Source organism: Marmota marmota, unplaced genomic scaffold (assembly GCF_001458135.2).
Source record: "Marmota marmota marmota unplaced genomic scaffold, marMar, whole genome shotgun sequence".
Taxonomy (NCBI): domain Eukaryota; kingdom Metazoa; phylum Chordata; class Mammalia; order Rodentia; family Sciuridae; genus Marmota; species Marmota marmota.
In genome coordinates this window covers 13,855,400-13,877,411 of record NW_025999990.1, presented here as the reverse complement: position 1 = coordinate 13,877,411, position 22,012 = coordinate 13,855,400, and positions in this window count along the sequence as shown.

Genomic DNA, 22,012 nt, shown 5'->3' with positions numbered 1-22,012 from the left:
GAGACATCTCTTATTAAATCTGTGGAAAAGTTGTACCTACGTACCACCATTTTCTTGCTACCAGGTTTAAAGATCTAGTTGAACAGTTTTCTACACCACCTATATTTAAACAGCATCTGGACAAGGACTTTCTAGCTGTGGCAAGCTGAGTCTGCATGTGAGTTATGGAGCCTGAGTCATATCTGGACTGTCAGCCCATTACTCTGCAATTACATGTGATGTTTTGAACCCGAATTTTCAGTTCCGCCACATTTTATGTTTTTGTTTTTTTTTTAAAAAAAAAAAAAACAGTGCATCTCATTATACAAGTTGCCATCAGTCTACATTTTTGGAAAATGTGCTGAATTTTCAAACATGGCTTTCATTTTAGTGTTGCAGCCCTGAGACTGGCGATGTCCTGGGCATAGGTTGTATTTCACTGCCAAGTACACTGCAGAGTGGAGATGCTGCGTATCCCAGGTTTCGCAGAACTCTGCACTTTACAGTGCGTTGTATAACTCCAGCATTGAGGAGCGTACTTGGTCCAGATGAGACGGCCCTGCATGAAACACACTAACTAACACAGGAGTGCCTATGTACACAAGGGTGGACTGAGGGTCTACTATTTCCAGAAGCTCTGATATGACTTTCATTCACCCAGATCTTATCACTCACCCATGTGACAACACTGATGCAGCTTTGGGGACCAGCAAACAGCATGCTGTCAATTTTGGAGAAAGTAGCTATCTTTTACTATGCATCCTGAGTGTGATGAATTTCTGTATTTCTTTGCAATTTAACTAAAATAATTGTTTCACTTACACAAGTGGCTATCTGTTTTAGTCAGCTTTTTCACTTTGTGGCCAAAAGATCTAACAAGAACAATTAGAGGAGGAAAAGTTTATCTGGGACCTCATGGTTTCAGAGATCTCAGACTTTAGGTGGTCAACTCCATTCTTTAGGGTACGAGGTGAGCCAGAATATCATGACAGAAAAATGTGGAGGAGAAAAGCAGCTCAAGACATGACACCAGGGAGCAGAGAGACCTCTCCTCTCCATGGACAATATATATATATATATATATATATCCCAAAGGCATACCCCAATTACTGACCCCCTCTGGCCAGCACTCTGCCTGCCTACGTTACCAATCAGCTAATCCTTATCAGAGGATTAACACACTGATTAGTTAAAACTCTCATAACCCAATCATTTTACCTCTAAACTTTCTTGCATTGTCTCACACATGAGCTTTTGAAGGATACCTCATTTCTAAACCATAACACTATCTGACCTGGTTTTAGTATTAGAGTAAATTGATTTTTGCTTGTCAATGTGATGTTCATTCCATTTTGTGTGTTTCATATGTATGTATGTGGGCCCATGTAGGTTGTTGAATATATTAGAAATACTTTTGTTAATTCTTACAGCAGTCTCCAAGTTGATAATCGTCCAATAGATACCAAGGAGACTGTCTTACCAGAGGTTAAAAAATTGCTCACTATCAGAGTAGAAAAGAAAAGGTTAAGTGAACAAGCCTCAGAAACAGAACTGGGTTCTCACCCAACTCCACCACTGACTAGTTGTTGACATTAAAAACATTATCTAATCTCTCAATGGCTCTTTCTCTCTTCACATGGCCTCTTTCCAGAATTCTCCTTGAATTTTTACACGGTAATAGCTCACAAGGGACAAAGGCAGGAGCTGCCAGACCTTTTATTATCTCATCCCAAAGCTGGGACTCTGTCACTTCAGCCACACTCTGCTAACCAAGCAACAATCATGCAGATCTTCCATTTATCAGTGTCACAGTGAATGACTAAGTCCACCCTTTCCAAACTTCACAGAAGTCCCCAACCTTCACCTTCAGGTCTTTGCTTGCACACTTGGAAATAAGAATCAAGTCCACTCACTGCTGGATTGAAGTGATGTGTGTATTTAATAGAAAATATTACCAGCATGTATATTTCAAATGGGTGATTTTAATTGTATGCAAATTATATCTCAATGAGTATAACTTAAGAAAAAACCAGCTCTTGCCATTCAAAGTAGGATTTTTTTCTTTTTTCTTTTTGGAGTTCACATCAAGAAAACAATTTTATTTATTTATTTATTTATTTATTTATTTATTTTTATGTATTTTTTTTTGGTACTAAGGATTGAATCCAGAGGCCTAACCACTAAGACACATTCCCAGCCTTTTAAAATATTTTATTTGAAGACAAGGTTTCAATAAGTTGTTTAGGGCCTTACTAAGTTGCTGGGGCTCTCTGAAATTTTGATCCTCCTACCTCAGTCTTTCAAAGCCACTGAGATTCCAGGTGTGTGCCACTGAGCCCAGCTACAATATTTTAAAATTCTGCTAGCCTCCATTAACCAAACCAGAAGGAAGCCCACAGACGAAAGACAATAAGATTTCGCTATAAGATAAGGGTGAGGAGGGGTCATGATGGGCAGACCTAGGTTTCTGGATAAGGGAGAAACACTTGTGATGTGGGGCTAATGGCAGGAAATCCTGAGAAACAGACCTCCAAATTAGGTGGGAAGGATTTCACACCATTGGTTTAATAGACAGGAAGTTTTCTAGATAAGCCAGAGCAGTGCTTTTGGCTCCTAAGGGACTAAGAATTCAACATACTTGTGGAAATTCAGAAATTTCCTTGGGCCTAGTGGGAGGATCTGGAAACACTTTTTTAAAGCCTGTGGACTGACAGAAATGTGGGTCAGAACAAGAGGCCTTTATATGCTGGGATTTGTTACTGTGAATCAAAAGGCAAGGATTAGAATCTAGAACCATAAATGTCAGCACAAGGATGCAAGAGACCGGATGAAAGCAGGGTACTTCAATGGGCTTCAGTCTAGAACATCACCAGCAGAGACCCATGGTCATGGTCATGGTCATGCACAGACACTACCAAACATGAAAAGAGTAAAAAATTTAAATGGTCGATCATTTACTCAGAGGAGGCCAAACCATCCAATAAAGATGATCTGAGCCTAACGATTCTGAGATACAGTTAATCACAGACATAAAATTGAACTTTCTCATGATGTCCAGAAAGGTAGGATTTTATTTAGGAAAATTATTAAATCAGTTTGATAAATTAAAGATTATATAGCATCTCACAATTGAGTTGCAGTGTATACAACTTTTTAAACAGCTTTATTGAGATATATTTTGCCCAGTGTAAAGTTTAGCTATTCAAGCACATAATAGAATGGTGTTTAATGTACCATCATCCTATCTCATTTTAGAACATTGGCATTATCCCCAAAAGAAAATTTATAACCACTAAATGTAAAATTCTGATCCCATTGCTTAATAGTAATAATAAACCCTTTAGATGAAATTTTTAAAGACAGTTTGGAAGAGGCAATCTTAACAGGACTCCAGGCCACAGGATTTCGGTTGGAACTAGAAACAAGGGAGTTCATGGTGTATGTGCTGAATCCCTGCTTCCCTCGAGTGTCTCCTCTGTTCTGCCCAGAAACCAGATTTCTCATCTTTTCCAGAGTCAGCCAACAACAGCTTGGAAACCCTCTTAAACATTTCTGTTCCTGCAATCCTCAAGGGTTCAATTGATTTTGTCTGACTCTGGAATCCCAAGAAGCTGGGGGCAACTAGATGCTTCCGTATCAGTTAATGGTGGCTCCACACCTAGAAACAGGTGTGGGTCGAACAGGACTGACAGCTTCTAATCCTGTAGACAAGGAACACAGCCCGGAGCAGCTGCGGGTGCTGTGGAATGGCTCACTACCTGCTTCCTCATCTCCCATCTCTCTTATCTTTCCTTGATGGAGATTAGGATTCTAAAAATTTCATATCAAGCTTCCCTTGCAGTTAGAGGTCCCTCCCAACCTGCCTGCAAAAATCCTTGTGGGAAGAGAAATTTTCTCCTAGGAAAAAACTTCCCTGGCCGTCATTCTGTTGCCCCATTCGCCCCTTTCTTGCCTGGAGCACAGATGTGACAGTCATCGCGGAAACAGCCAGCTTGTGACCATAAGATATGGCAGTGATGAGGACCAAGTCTACATAGGAGGCATGGCAGAGCAGAAGCAGAAGGATGATGTTTGTCCTGGGTGTTTGTCTGCCTAGGACTTCATGGGACAAAAAAATCTTCTGCCTATTTCCTCTGCAGTTAGGTACTCCCTTCTGGTAGCCAAACCCCTTCCAGCTTATAGAAAAGGAAATCCTTGGCATCTGAGCACACATCCCAAACCATTTACTAGACTCCCGTTTGCCTTTCATTTAATTGATTGACTTATTCATTCTGACAGTGCACCTCTGGAAGTGCAGGCTCTGCAGTAGCATCTCCCCCAAGAGGCTCCTTTGCATTCAGGATGTGCATCTTTGTGAAATCAGCTGGTCCATAAGGTAAAGGGGGAGCTGAACTCCACTTTCCTCTTTGGGTGCCTGTCTTATTCCATCAGCCAAGTTATAAGAGTCTCAAGATAAGAGACCATGGTTTGTGTTTCTTTTATGGCTTAGGGTTTTGTGTGTTTGCATTTTTAGTTTTTGCATTTGGTAGTTTTATAATAAAATCTGTTGATTTCCTGGTCAAAGAGAAAAAAATTGCAAAATTTTCCAGAAATACCTCCCCAGCAACCCCTTTCTCACTCTCTCTTTTTTGCTTTTGCTTAAATAAAGAATTTTATTCAATTTAAAGTTTTGTGATATGCAAATGAGTATGTTAAAGATGCTAATAATTTCACATTTATTAACAATAAACTACACTTACAGTGAGACTGTAGGCAATTTTATGATAAAAATCTTAATAAGATCATGTTGAAAAAATTAACTTTTTAGGAAAATGCCAAATAGTATTAGAAATAGATAAGGGTATGAAATTGATTCATGTATATGCAGTGTATTCAGCAAGCATAGGTATTGTTTTTATAAATTTTGATGTTTCAGATCATCAATGTAATAACTTTTTATTTTACTTTAAATAGAAATGGGTATGTCTTCCTTTATGCTTGGAAAAATTTTACTTTTGAAATGAATTTTCAATAGAATGATTTAATAATCCTACATGCATTTTATAAAAACAAATACATTACTTAATACATAATTATTCCAAAAATTTTAATTTTTAAGTATCCCCTCTCCAACTAAGAGTTATATATATGGCCACTCCTCCCAAATAGGGAATCCATATGTCACCTAGAGAAGCAGAATGTGCTGAATTGTTTTAAATAACGCATGGAACATATTTATCTTGCTGCCTCTCCTAATTTTAAAAGTAAACTTCTTTCTCCTATATTCTTTTGGATTCCACAGCATCAACAATTCCAGGACACAGAAGTCACCTGAGCATCATAGCTGATAAATATCTTCATTGCTTCCAAAAAAAAAAAAAAAAAAAAAGTTGCAGAGCTGTGGCTCTCAGCAGCGTTGCCGAAATTCCAAACGGAACTACACGCCTTTGTGATTTTGAAGATTAATCTCCGTCACTCATAGCTCATTGGCTTCCCTTGCTCGTTTCTGCCATGTCTGCAGATGGTGTGAAGTTCCGTGCCAGCGTTATTTATCCCCAAATTCACTTCTCACATAGCTCCCATTTTGCGCCATTCCAGGGAAAGTGAAATACTGAACAATTACCCAACTCTTTTGTCAACCTGTGGCCTCTACATCTCAGGTCCAGAAGAACATCTCTGTAGTTTTAAACATGTTCATCTTTTAATGCTATTCTTGGAGGCTGCTGGGACGTCCCAGCCGATAGCAACAAGGCCACTGTCCTCAAGAAGTCTCTCAAAACACAAACAGAAATGTCTTCAAGATACACATGAATGGCAAAGTGTTTATTTGTAGACGTTTCTAACTCAATTCTAATGCTGCCTGCTGCTTCACTACATTTTTCTCCCAGAGCTTGAGTTGTGGAATTCAACATCCTCTAACTTTTACTTTTTTATTATTCTATAAGTTGGCAAACATTTTGGCACTGAGGACCAAAGACAGAAAGACATAAGGTGGATGGAAAAGCATTGATTTGCTAGAGAACTATTAGGAGAAAGCTGGCCTTAAAATTTGCAAGACTCAATTTCTTCTTGTGGTTATTGGTTATATACACCCACCCCCTTGTATCTCATTATCCATAACTTTAAACAATGCTTTAAGAGTTTCAGATGAGCAGCAATCATTGTGGGACAGTGGTCTTTAGGGCAGAAGACTCATTTGCTTCCGAATTAAATTTGTTTTCTTTTTTTTATTGATTAAAAAAATGACAGCGAATGCACTACAATTTTTATTACACATATATACCACAATTTTTCATATCTGTTTGTATTTTTTTAACCTTTGTTAGAAGAAACATCAACTGCCCGAAGTGTGCTAATAATGGTTCCAGAGTCTTGCAAGTTCAAGGGCAGGTCTCGTGGGTTGAGGTGCTATCAAGATGCAGTCTCTTGGGCCAAGGTGCTGGTATCAGGGGACCAGGTACTGGAGCTGGTGTGTCGGGATTGTGGAGCCGGGGGACAAGTTGTCACAGAGGGCCCTAGTCTGTGCAGCTCCACTAACATGTGGCTGAGCTTTCGACTCCCTGTGTCACTTTTATCTATCACATTGTCTTCAAGAAGGTCAGAACTGTGTGCATTTGGACTCACTCTCTGCTGTCTCTTTAGTTTACAGATCCTACACGAGTTGGATTTGTTTACCTTGTTCTCAGCTGACATGCAGTTTGTACAGCCTCTGCTTTTCGTAAATTCATGCAGGTTTCCTCTTGCTTGATGCCGTCCCTTTAAGCTGTATTTCATCACAGAGCTTTCTTTGTTCACAAGAATTCGGATAGCGTCTCTACACAGCTGCACACAACCTATAGAGGAATGTGTCCATCACCGGTTCAGGAAAGGGAGACACTTGCGGTTTTCAAACCACTACGGCACAATGCACACGTACAGAAAGTCTTGTCAAGGAGATTTTTATTCCCTAATGTCAAGCCAGCAGCAAGGCAGAATCGGAAATAACAGGAGGATGAAGAGGAGAATGCTTGCTCTGAGCAGCCAAAGTGTGGCAGCTCAGCAACCTACTGTTCAACACTGATTGACTAGTCGCGTATTATAATTTAACCTCATATTGCAAAGATTCTTCATGTAAATGGTTGATAAAAATCTGTAGGCAATTATTGTTAATAACAAGCAATTTACAGCATCTGGGGATCACAAAACCTGTTACAAATTAGTAAACAGTATCACTCAAAGCTTGCTGTCGTGAAAGGGAAACACGGAGAGGTTAAGCAGACCAACAAAGACTACACAGCCAGTCACAGGGACAGCAAGGCTCCAAGAGGCTGGGGATCAAAGGAAAGCACCAAATCCCCCGAACTATAGCAAAGCCCATGGACAGTGCTGCCTTCTACAGTCCTGTTCTTGCCCATCATGCATTCACCAGAGTCTTCTCTGTGGACCCTTAACTTTCAAAGTGCTGAACAAGTATAGTCAAAGGCATCACAACCAGCAGATGGAAATGGTGGGATGTGAACACCTGCATAAAAGTAATGAGCAAGAGACAACTGACAAAAACCCAATTATTCCCCAAGTAACAGATTATTTCGTTCAGTTTATAAGCGATTGGATATTGTTCACTAAGGCCCCAAAGAATCTTCGTTTTTCTCTTTTCCTCTCTGTCAATCGATCACTTCTGTAATTAGTCCTAAGTTCTAGAAATAAATGCAGTGGGAGAAAAAAAAAAACTTTAAATCCACAGTAAAAAAAAGGAAAGATATTTCTTGTTGCCTTTTGGAGAAAATTGTTTAGAAGTTCTGTAAGAGAGATGCATTTGCGGAGGATGTATGATGGCCATGGAACATGAAGGACCCTCTGGGGAACCCAGGGTCAGTGTTTCAAGAGTGACAAGATCCACAGTTCTAGAAGAGGGTGCTGCATGCATACTGCCTGAGGGGAGAGGGCGAGCATTACTCTGGGGCCTTCTTCCACTTTGCACAGAAGGAACTTACTCCTGGGATCAGATGGCTTCGGTTGTCATAGGAGCCATCCTTGAGTGGCAGGAGAGGTGGCACCCTTCTTAGAGATTACACCCTTGTCTCTCAGGGCAGGCTCCTCTGTTGAATGCTGTGGCTTTACTAGTCTTAGCTTGGAGATGCTTTCATCCCAGATATCAGACGCTCCAGCTTCTCCTCATATCAATTCTTTTTATTTGAGGCAACTGGTATACCACCTAATTCAGGAAAATCATTTGAGCCCACAGGTCCAGCAGAAGAGGTTGTTCTCAAGCTGGCTGTCCTCTGTGAAGCTCTGCTAGACTGCTCAGGCCAACAATCTATTGCAGTGCAGCTCAACAAAACTCTATGGTAGGCCATGAGAGTCAAGGAATGAACCAGAACTAGTCTCAGCCTCCAGGAGCCTGAAACCTTCCTCCCTAAATATCCACTGCCAAAGTGTGGATTGTCATCCTGTAAGAGATATGGTCCTTGTTTTTATTTGACTCTTCAAGGGAGGTGGTCTTGTGTCTATAATTATGTTGCCAATTCTTCAAGGCCAAGAAATTTTCCCTTTTATTCTCCAAAGCATTCAGCATAATTCAAGGCCCATAAAAAATGCTACTCTATAATCATTTTTAGTCAAACAATTAATAAAAGCATATAAATTGCATCTCTATAGGAAGAATTCAATTGTATTCTTGGTCCTTCACTCCAGCACTTTGTCTTAGGATCTCTTATCTGAAAGAGCCCATAAAACACCCACAAGAGATCAACGTTTTATAACCATATCCTGGAGATCAGAAATTATGACTGTATTATATTACTGTGTAGATTTGGAATTAGCTTTCAGTTTCATAGCATTTTCTACCAGTCTTTCTCTCACACCAAAATTCCTTGGACTCTATACAATTAACATTACACGACTACAGTCAAATGGTCAGCAGAAGTGACACAGATTTAGTCATTTAAAATATTCCTGTTGATATATAAAAAGCTTGATCAGCATCTCCTTTTCAAAGACATTACATAGGATGTTAATAATTTACCACCGTGAGGAGAAAGGATAAACAGGTGTCTACAACCCAGGACAGCTCCACCTTTACGTGGCTACAGTACATCACGAACTTCCATGAGAAACATTTTGTCTGCAATATTTCCCAAACACAATTGAAAACAGAACTCCTATTTTCAAAATACCAAATATGACTGGAGTTCAACAAGACATAAACTGTCTAAATTAAAGAGACGTATAAGGTGTTTTATCAAAGAATGTACAGAATACGACAACTTCTTTGTCAATATGAACATCTTTAGAGACTATGTATCAGTAAAAATTAACAACTATCAGTTCTACGTTGATTAGAATCCTTTCTCTCATCACAGGCTATGTGACTTTGTTCTTCTTAAAACACACATAAAAACACCTCTCTGATGTCCTTCAATAACCTGTGCACTGCATGCTTTCTTGCATCTGTGGGTCCAAAGCATCTGGCCATAATCGCCCATGTCGACAATTCTTCAAGACATGATCAAGGATTAATTAGATTAGTTCCTCTGATCTGAAGGAACACAATTGGATACAAGGTCTAGGCAGCGCAAGTCAAGCTCAGACATTCTCTAAGACAGAATTAAGGGCAAAAGCAAGTGTAGAAAAAACCCTGAAGATCTCCCCAAGGGGATTTCTTGGTTTCATGCTTTGTGTTGTTTTTATAACCACCTTGATCTTCAGCATGCCTAAGTCTCTATTTTTGTTGAAGAATTGACATGAAAGCAATGTATCTGTCAGGGTTCTTGCTTTTAACAACTTTCCTAATTGAACCCAAAGTGTTCCTTTTTCTCCCTTGAATTAGAAATTTATGTGCTCACTTAAACGTACCATATGCCCCTGAATTTCAGAATCTTCAAACCACACACCCTGATGCTTATTGTTTTAAAAACTGCATATACTTACACCTGAAATAACTACAAAGGCTCACTCCCCAGGCCACGCACCAATCAGACCATGCCTGCTCCAATCCACCACTAATTGATCACATGTGCTATACACATGGACCAGAGCACATTGTTGTATTGAGTTTCCTAATGACTTCCAGAACTGGACTCTTCAGAACTATGAATCACAGCAAGACTGTGTCAAGCTTGTAATTGAGAGATTATGCCTCTTAATTGTTATTTATTTTAAATATAGACTCTTTGGAAAGGAATGTTTTCTGAGATTTTTGTGCTCAAAGTACAGCCCTCAGACCAGCAGCATCTGCATCCTAGGGGACTGTGGTAGAAATGCAAAACTAAGGCTTCATCCAAACCTGGCCAATCAGAATTTCCAGTTCAACTGGCTCCTATGATTCTTGTGTCCATTAAAGTTGGAGAAGTACTGAAATCAAGGAGAATTTCATTCAAATTTCCCTAAGCTTTAAAGTCCACTCACACTCATGGTATAATGATTTTTCCACTGTCCTACAGGAATAAAAATATATAATTAACAAATCCGGTTCATATTATTAAGTCAGCGAATCTAAGAAAGTGGAGAGTTCTCCTCTAGATGAATATCAGATGTTGCAACAAGAACATATAATGATTGCAAAATTCCTTTAAGGAATCTTTTCTATTCAAAATTATGCTTTTTTAAAAAAAAAAAATCAGGGATTGAACCAAAGGGCTCTTAACCACTGAACCACATCCCCAGCCTTTTTCTTTTTTTATTTTAAGACAGGTTCTCACTAAGTTACCTAGGGCCTCGCTAAGTTGCTGAGGCTAGCTTTGAACTTGCAATCCTCCTGCCTCAGCCTCCTGAACCACTGAGATTCACAATTCTGCTTCTAAATTTTGTTGTGGTTATAATTATAGAGGTGCATGATGGCCTCATTCTACAAACTTTGATGAAAGTCAATTATATCTGCTTTGAGAGGATAAGAAAAATGGTCAAAAAATACACTTCCGTTTCAAGCAGCTTCCCTTCTATCTGCCTCTCCATTGGATGGCTCTGAATTTTAGAAAGAGATTATTTTAAGCCAGGGACTGAAACAGGTAGACCATGAGTGATGTTTAACACCCTGCAGATAGAGAATAACAGAAGAATGGAAAATATGCTGGCCCCAGTTTGGGTGTGATATTTTTGCTCTACTATGTATGTTTAAAAGTCCCGAAATTAGTCCCATTGTAGAAAAGAGGGTCATTTACTGATTTGATAAAGAATTGAAAACTAAGAAACATAACTCTTGTTATGGTTTAGCTATCAGGTATCCCTCAAAAGCTCATATCTGAGACAATGCAAGAAAGTTCAGAGGTGAAATGATTAGATGATGAAAGTTGTAACCCAACCAGCGAATTCATCCACTGATAGGGATTAACTGGGTGGTAACTGTAGGGTAGGGTGTGACTGGAGGAGGTAGGAGACTGGGAACATGACCTTGAGGTTTATATTCTGCCCTTTGTGAGTGAAGCTCTCTGTGCTTCCTAATTGACAAGTGCTGAGCTGCTTTCCTCCTCCACACCCTTCAACCATGGTGTGGTATCTCACCTCTGGCCCAAAGCAATGGAGTCAGCCATCTATGGACTGAGACCTCTGAAACCCTGAGCCCCAAATAAACTTTTCTCCTCTAAAATTGTTCTTATCAAGTCTTTGGGTCAATTTTTAATGAAATTCCAATTTTGTTCTTTTTGTTTGTTTCATTCCCCTCAAATTCATCACTCTAGGAGACCCACACACCATCATTTCTGTAGTGGAATCATTTCCTGAAAGAGTTTTACTAACTCCTCTTTGAAAACAGTCCTCAAATGACCTCAAGAACATCCCAGGAGGATGGCACGATTTTATCCTCACTAGTTAAATTTTAAATTGGTTACCCCTCCTGTTAACTTACATTATCTCCTAACCTTAGCTCCTAGTGATCTTGAACAACTTCTCTACAACTGGAAACCCAATTCTAAAACAGCCTGAATCTTTTGATTGTGTAAAAGTTTGTGTCCTGGCTTTGTTATTCCAATAGAAGAATTCCAAAGTAGTTTTGGCTAAAGCAAAATAATAATGGCATTAACATTCTCAATTTCTCCTTGTGAGCATAGAAAGTATTCAGACAAAGATAAAATACTCCAGTGTGTGCAGGAATTCTGGTAGGTGGGTGAGGAATTCCAGTAGGATGAGGAGGTTGCCACATGATCACTGTTGAGAAGACATTTCTTGGATGCAGGCTAGGGTGGAATTTCTACTGGCAGCAGTGCAGGGTACCATGAGCTGAATGTTGGAGCTGTTTCTGTGTGTTATGAAAATCATAGCCCTGTCATTGTGATGAACCCCAAGCGCCATGTCAGGGTCCAAAGTCCCAAAGTTTGTTCAAGTTCAAGTGGCAGAGCCCAGTGTTTGAAGTCCATATCAAAATACAGAGAAGATATCATGAGAAATCATAAGTGACCTAGCAATCCTCACATAGTCTCATGAGCATCCTATGAGTCCTTAGAGGTACCCACGTGTGACTTTTAGAACTTCAGGGGTCTGAAGGAAAAGGGTGGTTACTATTTGTGATCTCTCTGAAGACAACAGTCCAGATTCAAATTTCAGCCCCATTATTTTCAATCTCTATGACATTGTAATTAGTACCCACTCTTCATAAGAAATGCTAAATATTTCTATTACCCACTTGTCCAACTAATATTTAGGTCTCAGATGATACAGAAATTTTTTTTAAAAAATTCTCTTTCATTATTTTCCTAAAATGACAATGTCATTTTTTATTAGATTCTTCCTGTCTAGTTGGATATATAAAGGTATTTTACATGTATCATTTTGATTAAATATCATAAAAGTCCCATGAAATGGGTATTATAGTATCTACTTTATAGTTAAGGAGACTGAGGATTAAGAGGTTAAATTACTACGGTTTACAAAATTAGCAAATGTCAGAGATGCAGGTTGAACCCAGCTATTAATCTGATCTCACAGTCTGAGTGTTAATCCACTGAGCTCACCAGGAGGTAGTGGGGATAAGCCAAGCCTCCAAGAGCTGCTGACCAAGGTAAGGTCATCTAAACCACGTTAAAGGTACCAATGCATCCAAAAGTAGCACCAGAGTCTTAGAAAAGGAAAAGGCGCATCCACATTTGGCTGGGTGGGTATCAGTGAAGCCGTCTTGGAAAATAAAATGGCAGAGAGGGATGGGAAGAGCATTCTAGGTGGAGAAAAAAAATACATAGATTAATAATAATGATCTTCCCTGTAAGAAACTGCTTTTGCCTTTCTCCACAGATCTCAAATAATTGCCCCAGCTTTATTCTAATTAGTTTTCTCCCTGGTGAGGAAAGAAATAGGGTACTAATTTTGGTTTCTCATTTGCAGAAGAGGAAAATGACACCTTGAGAACTTAATCTTTCAGGATCATACAGAATGTCAATAAAACAAAACAGAAACTACAAGTTTGGATCTGGGATTCCTTTTAGTCCACAGACTGCTCATAAAATCCATCTCTTATTGAATCACAGACCTAAGTACGGCCTCAGACGCACCTTAAATACTCTCATTTGGACCAATTCAGACACACCTTTCTTTTCTCTCTTTTACAATCCAAGAGCTTTCTCAATGGGACTGTGGGGACGTGTTTAAGTTTTAAGAACGGGGTAGACTCCCTCTCCTTCCACAAAGCTAAAGATCCCAGTTTGTTGCTTGTAAAAAAAAAAAAAAAAAAAAAAAAAGCTTATTTAGGATTATTTCATCAGTTTGTCTCTTATGGAACCTCACTACCAGAGACTGATGTCCTCAGTGTGAAGGGCTCATAAAGATGCGGTAATGTCTACTCAGTTCCATGAAGCCATTTCCCTACTCACCAAGGTGGACATCACCAGTCTTCATCCATCTTCTTGCCTTTGACTCTTCCCAGGGTATGGGTTGGCCCGTCACAGGAAGTACAGGCCGGTGCTCACGAAAGGCTATTGATGAGGTTGTGTTTTAGAGTCTGCCCGGTGTCTTCCCTACTTTTCTCACATTTAAGTGATTAAATTTCTAATTTCTTTGCAACCCATTGGGTCAGGAGGCTAATTCCTGGTCAATACAACAGAGGCAGAAATTCTGTGTACAATTTCCAAGGAACATCCTCCAAGGCTGAAGACTTATCCTTCTTCTCCATCCTCTCTTTTCCTTCCTGTTGGTTGGAATATGAACTTTTTAATTGGAGCTCCAGCAGCAACTTTGACCCATAAGAATCCTTACAAATTAAAGTCACAGATGGAAGGACAAGACAGAAGTAATCTTGATACCATGTCCTGCTACACCAGCCCTGGACCACAGAAATTCTTGATGTGACAAAGAAGTAAACTTTTATTTTGTATAAGTCACTATTACTTTGGTTTGTTCTATTATTCCTGGTATATTTTAACCTTTTTAAGATGATTTCCTAAATCATATATAAACACCTGTGGAGAAGAACTTAACAGAGATAGTACAATCTCTTGGATGTTGTATTGTGCACCTTAAGTCTAGGGACTGAGAGTTTCTCCTGGTTTCTCTTTTAATTGCTGGTATAGTAATTACTACTGAACCCTTAAGTCAACTTGTCAAGAACGATCTTTTGACATTTCTTCTTGTCATCTTAAACTCCCATTTAAAGTATGAATCACAATTTGACTTGCCATGCATTTTCATGCATCAAAACTTATTTTCCCACTTAATTGAGAGCTCCTTCCATTGTTGAGTTTCATTCATGAATCTCAGATGCTCAAGTCTCAGTAATAACTCAGGGAGACACTTAGCACCTTGTGCTAAAATTCAAAATGCAGGGTTTTTTTTTTTTTTTTTTTCAGAGACAGTCTAAGCATTCATCTATAGAGAGTGACTGAAAAGCAAGTTAGCATGGGATTTAAGAGGCTGGTTTATATCCACAGCATGAAATTTAACTATGCCTAAGTTCCCCCATCTGGAAAATTTAAATAACAGTAGATGAAAATAATACACATGAAAAAAAATAATAATGTAAAAAATGCTATCTTACGAAATAGGTTCTTAATTAGTCTCATTTACAGATAAGACAACTGAGACCCAGAGGAAGTGAATCCCCAAGGTCATAGAGTTAATAAGGGTGATAGAAGGCTTCACATCCTGGCATCCTGTGCTCTCAGCAAGGACTGCCTCCCTGAAGATGCACCAACACTGATGTTTCCGTTTCAAAACAAACTCTCTGGAATTTTCCTTTAAGACTATATCTCTACCATTCATTTCACACTGACCATAAAATATCTTGTATATTTTAAACTTTTAAAGATGATTTCCTAAATCTTAACTAAACACCTGAGGAGAAGAACTCTGTATAAAATACCTTTTTGTCACCTTTCAAGGAGTTATCAAGCAGTATTGATATTGGTTAACATTTTTGTGTAGGAATATATTGCAAACTGTGGATGACAAAAAGAAGCAACAGTTTTTGATAGTGTCTTTTCTAAAAAGTAATGCAGTTCATATAGTAAAAGGAATATATCATAAGTAATCCAAGGGCCAAATGGAAATCCTGAAAATCGACATTGACCAATGCAATCTTCCTTGGCTATATTAAAGATTAAAACAATTGTTTACATAATAATCAAGATATAGACATTCCATTCATTGTCTATGTTTCAGTTTTAACAAGTGGTGATTCATTTTTTCATATTAAATCAATGTGTTGTTTTTGCTTGTCTAAATTGGAAGGAAATTTCTTCAGGTGAAAGATCAAGAAGTGGGTTTGCAACATGAGCAACTAGAGATTTATCAAAGAATATTTGGGGATTCTTTAGAGTTATATTTTAGTGACCTCAGGAAGTAATAATATAGGCCTATTTATTAATCACTGCCAAAATGTCTAGAATATGGTGTCAGCCTCTGGTAAAATCAACTGAATGAAGAAACCTTTAACACTTTAACAAAATGAATGCTAAGATCTATCAGAGACAATGCAAAAAGTATAAATTAAAATAGTTGATATATTTAAATTCAAAATTAGAGAAAATTGGGAAGTCATAATTTATATTTGTAAAAGTCTTCAATAGTTCATGATATATATTTACTTTAAGAAAATATCTATTTTAATGTTCATTTAAAGATGCTGACTTTGCACAAATTGAAATTTGCTTTAAAATCAGTTCTGTTTTCTTCTGAAGACCAGAACAGAATAGGTCTAGGAGTGTCTTATAGTTGCACAGACTTGACAATTTAGAAATCACTTTGCCTTTGTTATCTCATTTACTTCTGTAAGAACCCTGAGGAAGCACAGATTATTATCCATCCCCATTTTTAACAATAAGAAATCAAAGATCAGAGGAGTAAAGTGGCTTTCCCAGGGGCCTAGGGGCAGTAAGCATCTGACCCATTTATTCCAATGGTTATTCCAAACATCATGAAGCAGACTCTCTAACATCTTAGCAAAATTCACGTCCCCCCAATCCAATTTTTACGAGGCTTTTCAAAACATCAAATGAGGAATGCTCCCAAATCAGCACATTGTACATTTATGTTAAAAAGAAACATATTTGTTTTCAGCTTACCAAAAAAAAAAAAAATTGAAATAATGCATGGGGATATACCAACGAATAGTGCATGTGCATTATCTATGGGTGGGCACCAACTCTCCATTTACAAGGTACAGGGAAAAATAGTCTGAATTCATCTGGGAAAAAAAAAAAAAAACAAGAACAAAACCAAAAACAAAGAAAAAAAATTCTCATTTGCTTCCCCAAAGTACCAAGCCAGAACAATCAGAAGATCCTTCTTCCCCAAACACTAAGATGCATATTCCCTTCCCTTCACTCTTCCAACAGTTTCTTTCCTGGAATATAAATCTTGATTGTGGAACCTGTTCCTTTCCAATGACCTGGGTGCATGCAGAAGTTACCATCCCAGGTGATCTGAGCTCAGGTGCAGAGACAAAATCATCCTCTTCCTAATGTGTCTCCTTTTTAATAATAAAAAAAGTTATAATCACTTTTTAAATAAGTTTTTTCCCCATTTGGATCAGCACAGTTCATGAATGTGGATCTCTCTGGTCCAAAGAACACTGTTCAAGCCTCCTAATGATCGACCCCCATAGTTTACTAATCATAGGCTCATCTTGCTTTGGTGGATTAATATTGACACTCAGCTCACTTATAAAGGCAATTTATTATCAATTTTTCAAATTAGCACTTGACTGGCATTCAGCATAACTTCTTTTGGGGGCAGGGTCTTTGTATACAACTAATTAAGAAATTCATCTCTTCAAAAGTTGCAAGAATTCAGATTGTGAAAAACTAACACTTTTTTACCTCAAAATTGCTATACTCATATGTACAAAGTTTCTATATAATGTGATGAAATAATTATTGTAATTAGCATCTTAATTTGAATTTAGATGCAATTTGGGTGTTTTTTTTTCTTTTTAGAAATCTAAATTAATTCCCTGGGAAACTGATGAGAATTTTTCAAAGTAGAAATAAATGCCTGTAATAAATCAAGAGATAAGGGAACAGGCAGAGATTATTCTGCAATTAAAGTTTACTAAATTAATTCCACTTAAACTCCTTGGAGTTTAATGTGAAAAAACTAGGTAGTATGTATCTTCTTGGATTAAAAAAAAAAATCATGCACTGAAAATTTAAAGGCGAAGAAGGGAGAAGAGCCATATAATCAATATTTCCCTAAACACTAACAGAAAATAAATGTTAATATTCCTCTCACAGTTTGATATTAAAAATATAAATAAAAGGCACCAAACTTGAGTAAATTAAATGGAAGTGTGGACAGGTGATTGGAAGTTGAGTGTGAATATTTGTTTTACCCAAATGAATGTAAATTTCATTAGTTGATAATTAAAAGGAAATTATATAGACATTACAATTACTGCCAATGGCATAAATTATGAAGCTCTATGGCAAAACAATTTAGGAACTCACATTGCTGTTACTATTGTCAAACTGGTAACCAGAGAAACTTGGGATAAATAATATACTCTGTGACTATGGAAATGAGGCCTTGATGTGTTACTAGGCTGTTAAAGCTAATGTCATTGTATAAAACAATAATGTTAAACATTATTAGTTTTTTAATTATGTCAGTTAATTAGAATTGTTCCTGTTAATTGCCTATGATTCATCTCCAGATGAAAAATGCTCAAGAAAGAGCTTTTTTTTTTTCCTCTTCTAACATACTATCTAAAATAAGGTCTGAGTTTCATGCAACTGAAATTTATAAGTACCGTTAGCCTGGACAATAACCCCAATCATGGTCAAATTCATCCACAATAAAAGACACTGTAATAAAAATATATTGTTAAGGGAGGCACTCAAGAATAAAGAGCTGACACTTACTACTCTAGACTCGAAGATTACCCCTAGCTCCCACATACTGATATTTATATCAAAGACTTGTACCAAAATATCAAAAGCAATGTGATAAGCATAGACTACTTGACATTTGTCTAGCCTCTAAATATCAAAGCACTGAATTTCTGTGACTCCTCAACTTCTTTATATATATATATATATATATTTTAGTTTTAGGTAGACACAATATCTTTCTTTTTAAATTTTTTTTTTAATGTGGTGCTAAGAATCGAACCCCGTGCCTCACACATGCTAGGCTAGCGCACTACCACTTGAGCCACATCCCCAGCCCCTCAACTTCTTTTATCCCATGGCTTCAAAAATATTTATACTTTTCCAGTTTTACTCACATTGTCCAGTACTTATTGACCACCTTAATAAATGATAGAGGTGGTGTTAAACACTGGTTATATCTAGTTGTAGGAAAATATGAGCAGGAGTCTTCCGCTGTGGATCTTAAAGTTGAAAATCAAAAGGTACCAGCATTACTCTTTATGGCAATGGAGACCATCAAGACTTTAAAACCATTCTGTAGCTTTGTGGCCTGAGTACCACCAAGCTAACTCTAACTTGCTCAGTTTCCCTCATATAGGGTAGGGCTTAGAGTTAAAAACCATAAGACACCATTGTACCTGTTACTATCATTGAGGTCATCAAAACCAAACACACACCATAGCTTCATGACCAGAATACCAGCAAACTTACCCTAAATTCCTCATCTAGAATAAGATCAGGAATGCTTGTTCATGATTCTTTGTCCATTTCTGTATTCGTAGCGCTTCGTCACTGGCTCACAATAAGTGTTCTCTTTGTATTTGTTTAATGTATTCATGAATCATTACTGAAAAAAAAAGAAAAGAAAGTCAAGCTTCCCGAGATAGATTTTTGTTCCATTGATGTCAAACATTAACAAGTTAATAAGAAGAAGTTTATTAGGAACAACAACCATTTGTTTTAATAATAGGTTGATGTTTCAAATCCAAACTCTGTGTTGAAAAGGAATGTGAGAAAAAAGACTTAACTCTTATGTGTGAGCAGAAGGCCTACATAGTTGTGGAAAGGGCTCAATATGATATTAGACAACCCGTCTCCACACCCCTGTCCTGAGATGTTTTGAGAGAAATCTCTATTTCGAATTCACAAATGAATGGTAGGAGGAAGGGGTACCAGTAGCAAAGCATCCCTGTGGAGTCTCACAGATATTTTGAAGAATAATCCACAGCAAAATTAATACTTTTGGGAGATTAATGACTGCAGCCAGGAAGATTTAGAGCATTAAGATCTGATGAGGGCTAGGATTGTGGCTCAGAGGTAGAGCGCTGGCCTACCATGCGTGAGGCACTGGGTTCGATCCTCAGCACCACATAAAAATAAAATAAAGATATTATGTTCACCTATACCTAAAAAGTAAAAAGTTAAAAAAAAAAGATCTGATGAATTACTTTATACATGTCAAAAATTGTACTCACTAAATTGGTTCAACGTAAGAAATTTGAGTGGTATATTTTTCTCTTTTTTAACTGTACATTACCCCCAGATAACCTATAAGCATTCTGGCTCTGAGCTATATATATATCAATCCTGTCCATCCGCTGAATGGTCCTAGCACAGAGTTGGGCTTGTGGGTTTCTGTTGAGTTCATTTGCTGGGTATGAAAAAAAAAAAACCAGATACTTGGTGATATTCACAAGAATTCTGGGTTAATATAAATAGCACTCACTGTTAATGTCTTCTGGGGCTGGTGTGTCTCTTAGTGGTAGAGTGCATGCCTGTAATGTGCAAAGCTCTCCAGCTCAAAAATAAATAATTAAAAATGTAATCTAAGATTCAAACTACTTGACATCTGACACAACCCACATTCCTTTCTTGGACTATTCTTGGAACTTTGCAGATTGCTACTCGACAACCCTTTATTTATTGATTAGCTGATTGATGCAGAGCCAACCTGTTAAGTGCACCTTTATATTAACCTACCATTTTGATTAGTGCAAATTCATCACGTTTCTGTGTGTGTTCTTCCAGAAAAAAAAAATTATTTTGTCTTGAAGTTTGAGTCTTTTCTGCATAAGCTCAGATTTCCTTTGATTTTTAGGATCCTAAACGTCAGTGAATAATCCAACAGCCCTAGGAAGAAATAAGCAGGAGAAAAATAGCCCCAAATCCGAGAACACAAATTCCAGAGTCAGAACTACCTGTCTCCCAGTGTAAGTATGAGTGTAAGTCATTGAACTCTGACCTCGCATGTAAGTTACTTAGCTTCTCTGCCCACTTCCCTCATCCTAAAGGTAGTAATTGGAAGCTACAATCACTAAATGAGTAAATATGTGTAGTAGCCATAGGACAAACTTTGGCCTAGGTGAGCAGTAGTAGCTGCTACCAGTAGGATTATTGTAATCCTCTGGTCTGATAAGGATTTGACTGGGTTTTTCCAGTCTTCCCACTCACTGTTGGTCTCTCTCCTTTCTAATGGTAGAAGATTTCAATCAGTCCCATGTGTAGTGTCCCTCTGCTAGGAAAACCCATCTCCTTTACGAGACTCATCTCTCTTTCATTCATCGATTCAACCATACAGTCAAGGGCTTGGGGCTCGGTACAAGAGCTACAGTAGTCAATCTTAGTATAAATCTCAACATAAAATATAAATATGAAAATATTTTTAAATGTTTAAAAAATTTTAAAAACCATAAATACAATAAGTAAAAATAGTAAACTAGAGTAATAAACATGCCATGACATATGACATCTGCTATTACGAGTGTGTGTAACGATACTTCACTAATCCAGGGAGTTCCGAGGAAACTTCTTTTGAGAAGCAAAGTATACATAAGGTTCAAAGGGTAAGTAGAGGTGCAGAGGCGAAACAGGAAGACACACCAGCAGAGCAACCAGGACGTGAAAGGTCCGACAGACTCACAGGTCAATAGTCTTTCCCTGGGGAGGTCTCCCTTCTCCAGCTATTACCCCTGCAGATTGGGTCAGAGCCCTGTCTTTCTCCCCCCACCTGTATTTTGTCCTTAAAGTTCTTATCAACAGTTTATAATTCCAAATTTATTTTTCTGTCTCTCCAGCAGACCTAAGTTCCATGATGGTGCAGGCAAAGTCTGTGTGTGAAGCATGAGCCCTGGCTGGTGCCCGGGCACATTTGTTATCTTCATTGTGAAATTATTTCTTTGCACCTTCCTTCAGGGTGAGCTACAGGTGGGTTTTCTTTAAACCTATTGTGCCTATTCTGAGACCGTATATCAAGATTATTCAATAATCCATAATCTTCCAGATTTTCATCCTTCTGAAAGAGCCTTCATCTCCTTTAGGGCATAGGGCTTCTCCAAGTGCCTCCAAGTGTTACTGAAGAGTACAGGGAGCCCTAAGTCCTATCACTGAACAGATTCCAATGGAGTAGAGATAAGGAAAACAGATTCGTAACAGAGCTACTTTGATTTTTCAGAACTAGAAAAGGCTTTGGCATTCATGACGATCATGGCATTGTTTCACAGAAGAGTGAAAGATCAGGACAGGACCACCAGCCACCTGCAAGATACAAGCTTCAGAGACATTTCCAGAGGTGTTTAACACACATCTGTGGGTAGCGTGATTGATGCGAAATCCTGGTTCACCCATCTTTGCCTTGGCTCTGAACAAAGCTATTTTCCCAGCTGTCTTATTTCCATTTGAGTCTTAATGGGAAGAAGCATTTCTGCTCCTAAACTGCTTCCTTGAATTGGTTATCATGATTTCAATTTGGTGGCAGGAAGGAGTAGGAAAAGATGCTTTAACACCTGCAA